Below are 10,755 nucleotides of genomic sequence, written 5' to 3' on the forward strand. Positions count from 1 at the left end.
TTAAGAAGGAAATTGTAATGGTACGATCTTGACTTGTTAAGTTACCAGAATATCACGGAAAAGATAGAACTATCAAGAAAAATATTTTCTTGATATGTTTATATATCAGATAAGATGTAAGAGTCGTGTAACATGGCACATGATGACGTTATAATCTGTGAATCATCATGTCCCATTTAGAAACTCAGCATGACTTACTATAATATAATCACGTTGATCAAGTGTCATTATATTATACTAACTCATGCATCAGTTCCCAACATTACTTCAATAACATTCATATTTTTAAGCTCGAAAGTTTACAGAATATAGAAACTAACAGTTTCTATATGATGTAACATTAATAGCACTAATAGATTAATGATTTCAGATAAGAATAGTTACGAAAATATCTTCAGAAATATGGAGGATATTTATAATGAAAGATACGATGATATCTTGAAATTTCTAAGATCAGAGGATGATGAAGAATATTGTCCGCAAGGGTTTAGAGTAAGGAGCAAGATATTCACTTAAGACTTCAGCAGACATTGATTCATTTGGATTCTTTGAAGTCAAATTTATTCTTTGTTATTTGTCCACGGCTTCCTTCATAGTTTCGCATAATCCGCTTTTCGGTACTAAATTTTCTATTGAGTGCTTTCAATATAATGATACACAGGAAGCACGAAGAGGTATATAATTTCGGACAAAAATATTTATGAAAATATCCTCAGAAATATAGAAGATATTGATGATGATATTTTGGAATTTTTAAGTTCGATGATTGATGGAGAAAGATTTTCCGCAAGATTTTAACATGACTTCGGAGCAAGATATTCTTTGAAGGTTTCATCGGATCCAGAATCACCTGGATTCTTTGAATATATGGTATGGTCCTTGTATTTGTCCTTGGTCTCCTTCGTGGTTAGCTCAATCTGTTTTCCAGTTTCAACTTTTCTGAGCTTTTCCAACATACTATTCTTTATCATCAAACTTCCGATGATTAAGGTCGTTTACGGTTGCCTACAGTTTCTGCTGCTTCATTCAGCTTTTTTTTTTCAACATTCAGAGTATCGATTCGTAAACTGGGTGCCTTTTCAAAATTTCAAAATTGAAGATCGTAATTCTAGGAGATAATTGTTATATGTATACATATAACTATTGATGTAAAATTGCTACGAGATTCGAAATATTGATTGCTGATTCCTCTACATTTACTTCTACTATATCTGAATCATTGGTTATCGATCCGAGGTGATTTTTAAGAGAATTGTGTTTTTAAATGATTAAACACTGACGGTAATATGGTAGAATATAAAAGGTTCCCCGGTAACAATAAAAGAGCACGCGTATATATCAACGTTATAATAAGGTTGTTTCGTACGAAAAGTCGAAGTTGTCTTGCTGGAGCTGTGACAAAACTGGCTATCTCGAACAGCAGATGCAAAGTTATTTTCGGTAATAATAACGCTAAAGGAATTAGCACAGCTACGTGTTAAACGTTTACTCAGGTTCCGAGTGTTTTAAGGTGCATAACTATATGCATCAATCTTTTCCCCCGTAAATGAGGTGCAGTTGGTTCATCCTCTCGATTGAGGTGTTTTCAAGAATTATGAAAGGTTTGAACGCAGATTAGAATTGTCAAGATAAAAATGGCGTTTAAGATGAAATCAAGTGACAAACTTGAAGAATTGTTTAGTTTCATATGTTATAATCAATATTTTAATTCATTTTAATTGTCCAATGTTATTAATCCACAGTCAATAGTCCACTAATAATAGTCCAATAATTCATATATAGTTTATTATATAATATTTGAATTAATTAATACGTATCGTTACCCATGTACATGTCTCAGACTCGATCACAACTCAAAGTATATATATTATTATAGAATCAACCTCAACCCTGTATAGAGAACTCGATCATTACTGCATATAGAGTGTCTATGGTGATTCCAAATAATATATATAGATGTGTCGATATGATATGTCAAAACCTTGTATACGTGTCCCGATATTTAAAGTGCGTAAAATAAATAACAGAAATTAAATGACGATAAATAAAGTGCGTAAAGTAAATAACAGAAATTAAATGACAATAAATAAAATTGCGAGAATATAAATTGCTATAAAATAAATTGCGATAAATAAATTGCGATAAATAAAATGTAATACGGAATTAACAGTTAGCTAGGAACAGTTAGCTAGGATTTTGTTAGCGTGGTTTCTTAATAAAATTTAATATTGTTAATTATTCTGTTTCTAATCAATTTTTATTGTGTCCATTATTTCTTCATTATGCCACTTGTTGGATTCTGATAGGTCAAAATCCAAATATGAAATTGAATTTGAATGAAAATAGTTATTCTTTGGTGGATGGATAAGTATCCTGGTGGCTGTAAATAGGATAGTGAATAATTGTTGAATCAGATTCGAAGAATATACAGTGTAACTTTTTAATGTGAAATTTAAATATTCCTCAGGTATTACCTACCCGTTAAAATATTTTCACCATTAACAGTTTGTGCAAAAGAATTTTTAATTACAATCTTTTTGAAAACATATATACATATATATTTTCTTCAGATGTAATCATGGATTTAATAAGTCAATATGATATTAAACTCATTTGATTTATCGTTAGAACAAGAATATATAATCTCTAACATATTAGAGATTACATAATCACCATGTCGGACGAAGATAAATGATGTAGAACGATTCGTAGAACAATAATTATATTCGAGGTACAGAATGAGATGTCGAGGTATGGATTGTTGATGGTACTGGTGTTGTTACTAATGGTTTTGTTGATGCCGGTGATGTTGCTGAAGCTGGTAAGTTTTGCACCATGTTCTCCAAATTGATTACTCGGCGCGAAGCTCGTTGACTTCTTCGATTACCCCAGGATGATTGTCGGTCGGAACGAGCGGATGAATAAGGTTTAGAATCTGAGTTATGATATAGTCGTGGCTAGATATTTGGGAAATGAGAGTGAAATGGTGTTACGAACAGGTTCGCCGGTAAGTGCTTCAGGTTCTTCGCCAAAATGTGAATTCGGTTAGTGGATGGGATCGCCTTCTGCGCGTCTCCATTGATTAAGTCGACTATGAATCCATCAGATGAATTGGGGATGGATGATTGGTTGATTCATTCTGGTGTCGTTGCTTTCGGAGCTTATATGACTATCCATTCTGAATAACTGTCGGGATAACTATCGAAATAGCTGTCGGAATCTGAGGGACTCGATCTAGTTGAGGGATTCATCTCATACGATCGGATGAAGGATTTTCGATAAGAAATAGATTATAGGATGTAGATTAGTATCCTGCAATACATAATTTACATATACATTTATAATACTAAAATCTCATAAGTTACGGAGGAATCTACGGAAGCTGTCAGGCAAAGATAACAATAACAGATACGCTAAGATATGAATTAGCAAATACGCTAAGATATGAATTTTGTCTATACAATTTTCATGCAGTCAATGTAATAAGATGTGTCTAGACTAAGAATAATGAGCAGGTAATTTCCTAAGGATGATAAGCAGATGATTTCCGACAAAAATGATAAGCAAAACTTTTGACATGCAGACACGGTCGAAGTCCAGACTCACTAATGCATCCTAACGACTTATCAGTTAGACACACTAATGCAGACTTGGTTCACTAAGACCACCGCTCTGATACCAACTGTGAAGACCCGTCCTAATCCATCCGGACGGAGTCTATATCGATTATAAACGATTCCTAACAGTTGATTACATCGCGAGGTACTTGACCTCTATATGATACATTTTACAAACATTGCATTCGTTTTTAAAAGACAAACTTTTATTTACATCGACAGTTGGCAGACATGCATACCATTTCATAATATATCCAAATATAATTGAATTAATAATAATCTTGATGAACTCAACGACTCGAATGCAACATCTTTTGAAATATATTATGAATGACTCCAAGTAATATCTCTAATATGAGCAAATTCACAGCGGAATATTTCTTTCGTACCTGAGAATAAACATGATTTAAAGTGTCAACCAAAAGGTTGGTGAGTTCATTATTTTAACATAAATAATCATTTCATAATTTTAATAGACCACAAGATTTCATATTTCCATTTCTCATAAACATACGTCCCATGCATAGAGACAAAATATCATTCATATGGATTGAACACCTGGTAACCGACATTCACAATATGCATATAAGAATATCCCCATCATTCCGGGATCCTCCATCGGACATGATATAAATTTTGAAGTACTAAAGCATCCGGTACTTTGGATGGGGCTTGTTGGGCCCGATAGATCTATCTTTAAAGTTCTCGTCAATTAGGGTGTCTGTTCCCTAATTCTTAGATTACCAGACTAAAAAGGGGCATATTCGATTTAATAATTCAGCCATAGAATGTAGTTTCGATACTTGTGTCTATTTCGTAAAATATTTATAAAATCAACGCATGTATTCTCAGCCCAAAAATATAAATAAAAAGGGAATAATGAAACTCACGCATATAAATATTGTAAAACAGTTAATAAAGCATTTGCATGTATTCTCAGCCCAAAAACGTAAAGAGTAAAAAGGGCAAATGAAACTCACAGTACTGTATTTTGTAGTAAAAATACATATGACGACATTGAACAACTGAACAATGCAGGGTTGGCCTCGGATTCACGAACCTATATCATTTGTATATATATTAATGTATAATCGTATTCGAACAAGTTTATATATTATAACTTGAATTATATATTATACTTATTTAGTTTGTGTATTTAATTATAATGTTTAATATCTATATATTTTGTTATATTAATTATCTCTATATATATATATATGGTTAATATTATATGAAAATATTCTTAATTCGTTATATATAAGCATTTATATAAATAATGTTATTATATTTGATATGTGATATATAAACTATTAATATGATTATAATATATGTATTAAGTATAGTTTAGGTACAAAATATTTATTTGTAACGAAAATGATAGTTTTGCTAATAATGATTTACTAATAATAATGACTTTCTTAATATTGATAATACTAATATTAATAACGATATGGTTAAAATTGATACTTATGTTAATAATAATATTAATAATAGTAAAACTAACAATTACGAAAATGCTATTTATACTAATATTAGTGAGAGTAATAATAACTTATATTGTTTTATAATAACAATAATAATAATCCTAAACATATTTATAATAATAATAATAATAGTACAAAAAAATGGTACAATTACTAATATTTACAAAAAATATAATAGGTTGCATTATTTTGTCATTAATTATAATGTTTGAATGATAATTTTATTATGTTCCTAATAATGATAATAATAATAATAATAATAATAATAATAATAATAATAATAATAATAATAATAATAATAATAATTATAATAATAATAATAATAATAATATTAATCCTAATACTTAGTAATAATAATATTAAGTAATTATAATAATTTTAGTAATAATAACAATAACAATTATAACAATAATAATTAGTACTAACAATAACAAATCAACAACAACAATAATAATAATAATAATAATAATAATAATGGAAATAAAATAAGAGATTATACCCTTTGTAAAAGCTTTTATAAAAAAATTGCCCAAGACCGGGCTCGAACTCGAGACCTCTCGCCTGCACACTAACACTCTTAACCATGTATCCGTTTCTGTTTTTCTGAGATTAAAAGCATCCCATTTATTTTTAACCTGTATTACTTACTTCCTTTCCTTCTTTCTTCTTCACAGCTCAACTAATCGAACAGGGAAATCCCAATATCAAATCATTGTTTGATTTATCATTAAAACCTAATTACTAATAATCCGTAATTGTAATTAACGGACTCATAACAAAAAAAAAATTAAATAACTCAGAACAGCTGAAGCTGTTATCGAAGGAGAAAAAAAAAAATATTAACTCAATGTTTGATTTCGAATTCAAGGAGGTTTCACATTATATTTATAACATGAAATGGTTTGTAAATCATCCATAAAAACTTCTGAAATCATTAATTTAACTCAGATTGAAACAGGAAACACTAATTTTGCTGATGAACAACACTTTGACTTTTTAATTCAAAGATTTTGACTCAAAAATTAGAACATGATACAATAAATTGAAGTTTGAAAATTTCCAGATAGATTGAACAAAAGATTTCTAACAATCCTTCATTTACAGATTTTTAAATACGCTACAAAATCGTGACATGGCCTAAAAGTTGAAGAACAGGGAGTAAAAATAATATGAAAAGTTTTCTGTGTGTTTTTAATTATCGAATTGCATAAGTGTAAATATATAATGTGAGTGAACACTTAATTTAACAGTTAACCTGATTTGAAAATTGATTCTTATCGACATCTAACAGAATTGGGACGCTAAATATTCCTTCAGTACTGAAAAAAATTTAAAAAAATTAAAAGCTGCAATTGACGTTGATCGAAATTTGTTTTCTTTGTGGACTGAGATTGATGGCTAATGGATTGGAGACAGAAACAAATCCATTACAGTATGAAAGATACATGTAACAGATCCCAAATCCAAAATGGTACGTATAATATTATATCTATTAATAATTAAGGATTAATGATTATAATTAAGAGTAATTAAACTTCTATTAATATTAATAATAAAATTAATAATAATAATATTAATGTTATCATTATTAAAAAAATGATTTTTAATAATATTATTATTAATAATAATAAATTGTATTATTTCCTAACAACTATAATAATCATAATGATAATAATTTATAATAATAATTCTCAATAATAATATTTACTAATAATACTAATATTTATCATATTGACTAAAATTATAATTACTAATTTTAATAATAATAATACTAACAATGGTAACTATAATATTAATCATTATATTTATAATTCTTACTAATAATTATACTAACAATAATTATAATACCGGTACTTAATAATAACCATAATAATAATTGATAATATTTAAATTGCAAATATATACATAAAACTAATATTGATATTAATTTGTATAGTAATAATAAAAGTACTAATAATTTTGCTATAACAGCTATATTTTCAACTTGCATATAATATATTACTATTACATATTAGTAATTATTTATATTTTAATAATTATAACATATAATAGTTAATTTATATACATTCCAATATACATATCAAAATAATTATTTATAGAAATCATATACCGTTATGTATAGTTTTATTTTATTACCTTGTATATTATTTTGCATATTCAATTCTAGTGATTAAAGTATATCTTATTATTATATATACTTTTGTTTATATATATTTATATACATATATATATATATATATATATATATATATATATATATATATATATTCGTATATGTATATATTCACATATTTATTTACACACAAATGTTCGTGAATCGTCGGGAATAATCAAAGGTTATCTGAAACCATGTAAATAGTTTTAAAGTTTTGAGACTCAACAATACAGACTTTGCTTATCTTGTCGAAATCATATAAAGATTAAGTTTAAATTTGGTCGGAAATTCCCGGGTCATCACAACTACCACATTCTGACACCTTTATTATGATTTTTCTCCCTTTTTCTTTCTTCCGTCTCGCTATTTTTTTAGTTTCTTCTCTTCCATTTTTTCTATTCACCAACTTTTTTTTTGGTGAAAATATTAATATATATATATATATATATATATATATATATATATATATATATATATATATATATATATAAAGATCGTAAAGATTCGGTGGAGTACACAAACGATTACAATTGGAAGGTCTCGCTCTGAACGTCCAAAACATTGGACGTTAACATTGACGGAGAGCGAGCACATTGAAAATGATTGAAAATGAAATTGAAAGAAACAATACTTTCGTACAACCCACCAAACCTAAATCTAACAATACATAAAACCGGGCTCGTATCTATCGCCGCAATTACCACTACTCAAAAGCCGTACACTAAAATGAACGTCGGACACTCCAGCAGCACCTAACCCGAGGCCTGCAAATTAAAGTAACCTCTCGTACCGAAAAACCTCTAAGAACTCCGAAACCAGAGAACCACAAGCCCGTCGAATAAGATCAAACCCCTATTCGAGCGAAAAAAGGACCCCGAGAGAACTACTTCAAAATACATCAACTTTTCGAGGTCAACTAAATCAACACACGTCGGCAACGACATCGAGATCACCCGAATAGACTCGACTACGGGAAAGGTATGAACACTACAGCGGAACAACAACTGAACAAGAGCAAAACACGAAGTCAAACCAATAGAGACCAGGCCATCAACGCCGAATTTTCAGAAGACATTTACAAACCCGCAACCACCAGAAGCCAGAAACTAGCAGCCAGCTCCCGCCGGCGACCGCCAGCAGCCGTCAACAGAAAACCACAGTAACTTACGGGTTTCAACACATAAAAACACCACAAACCACCGGTCCAGCAAATCAAAACTTCAACCTAAGTACCGAAAATGACCTAAATGTGTATAGAGCTCCTGCCGGAACTCGCCACCTACATCCACCCAGAAACGGGAATCCAGCACAGAGGCATAAAAGTCAGGAACCGCTGGACCCACCTTCCCTACGAACGGAAAACGAAGGACCAAGGCACAAAACCTCAACCCACACCCAGTTAACAGATCCCGAGCCAAAACGCCTGGAATTGCCGTCTGTTCACCGGATCTGAGACCGGAGTTGGTGCTTAGAACACACGTTGTTTGAAGAAAAAGGAAGGCGGTCGTGCTTATTCAAACAAAAAGACAAAAAAAATCCGAACCACCGGCGAGATGCCGGTGGTCGGAACTTACCTTGTAACCGGGAGATGCAAACCGTCAATAGCGATGGAGGAGGAATCTACGAAGATTGTGATGAGAACCAAACTAGATCTAGGAATATAAAAGTGACGGCAGTTGTTTGTTTTAGAGAGAAGGAGGAGAAAAGATTTTAGAGAGAGTTCTATTTACCAACTGGTAACAACTTCTCATTGTCGATTATACAACATTCACATCATTTTGATGTTCTTAAACAGTGCAAACAACATGGCCAGCATACTAATTATATGGTACTTGTAAAAGAAAATGTATTAAAATTTTACAGTATAATTAAAAATGAGTAACAAGATAGATTAGAGTATAATAAATATTCAACCTATACCCCATTCTTCCTCCATATGCATATTAATTACTCTGTAATATTAAACCTTACACCACTCATTTCCATCAATTTCTAGTGTGGCTTACCCATTCCGCCGCCGGTGCTCGACGGCCATCCCACTCCATCGCCGGATCTACTTAAACAACCACTAACTAGCACGATCTTCCCCATCAATCACCAAGCCGACACTTGCTTTCTTCTTCTACATACATCAGACAACGAATCAGATCTCTTTTATTTTTCCGGAGTAACAAAAACCGAGGTTGCCGGAAAGTATTATTCCGGCCTTGTGCTCGTCTATGCGTCAAATATCAAATGACAGTGAAAATATATTAGTCATGTTTGTAAAATGATTTCAAGTTTCGTGGTGGTGATGACTTTTAATTTCTGGGGAGCTAAAATTAATCATAGTTAGAGAGAAAATTAAGTGCAGTGAGAGAAAATCTGAAGAGGCAAAATGAAGAGTAAAGTGAGAGAGAAGAATAATAACGCAAGTGTTAGAATGTGGTGGAAGAAGTACATATAACATTGAGGGTATTTTAGGAAATTACTGAAAAATGTGGTGGAAGAAGTAAAAAATGATGTTGGAAATATCACTTCCCTATCATTATACCCAAATAAGTGTGACAGATGTGGTGCCTTTTTTTAGATGTGGTACCTTATTCGATTCCATTACTTAGTTGGGATTTTCGATTTAAGTATTAGCCTTCAGATCATCCACTTCGTGCCGGTAGTAATACCTACTTTTGAGTGGTAAGTTAAAATTATTCTTATGTTTTTTCATCCTTTTTAGATTGTAAAGGAAACTAAAAGTTAGTTTGATATTTGCAGGTTTCAAACAAAGTGTGTAGGCAACGCATGTGAGTGTATGCAAATGCTTAATTGTATTAGTCCAACATTGTTAAGTTTAAATAGGTTAAATTTAACAATTGTTTTTTAGATTTTATTTGAAGTTAATTTGGTATTTTTGTAGCTATTACAGTTGTACTTTGAACAAAATTTGTTATAAAATTATAGAGTGTATGTAATGTATGTATATCGTTTAGTTAATTTAGAATTTTGTTAAAGTTGATTTATGAGTTATGTTTAAGAAAATATATTGCATAAAAGAAGTGATTTTATTTGGAAAGTAGTTTTCATAATAATATAACGTATTTCAAACATAGCGTAAATAGTTACTTTAATATTATTAATTTTTTTGAAACGCAAGTTGTTTGCATTGAATACTCTTATTTGCTATGCATGCACGCGCTTTCGGGCTGAAACCCGAACCGAAAAACTGCATTACAGGGATCCGAACCTTAAACCATCTCAAGGGGTAGACGGGTCAGACCTGAGTCCCGAATACGGGTCGGTAAAACCTCCTCGGGGCAATCCAGCTTTCAAGAAAATAAATTACACGAATATTTTTAAGGGGAGGGAGTCGAACTTGAGACTCACCCACCCCATCCCAATACACACGTATAATAATAATTATTTTTTTATTATTATAATTGTTATAAAAGAAAAGTATATATATAAAAAATAGTTCAAATCAACATATCAACATAATCTATAATATGTCAAAATTTTATTTTGA

Source organism: Rutidosis leptorrhynchoides, chromosome 4 (genome assembly GCF_046630445.1).
Source record: "Rutidosis leptorrhynchoides isolate AG116_Rl617_1_P2 chromosome 4, CSIRO_AGI_Rlap_v1, whole genome shotgun sequence".
Lineage (NCBI taxonomy): Eukaryota > Viridiplantae > Streptophyta > Magnoliopsida > Asterales > Asteraceae > Rutidosis > Rutidosis leptorrhynchoides.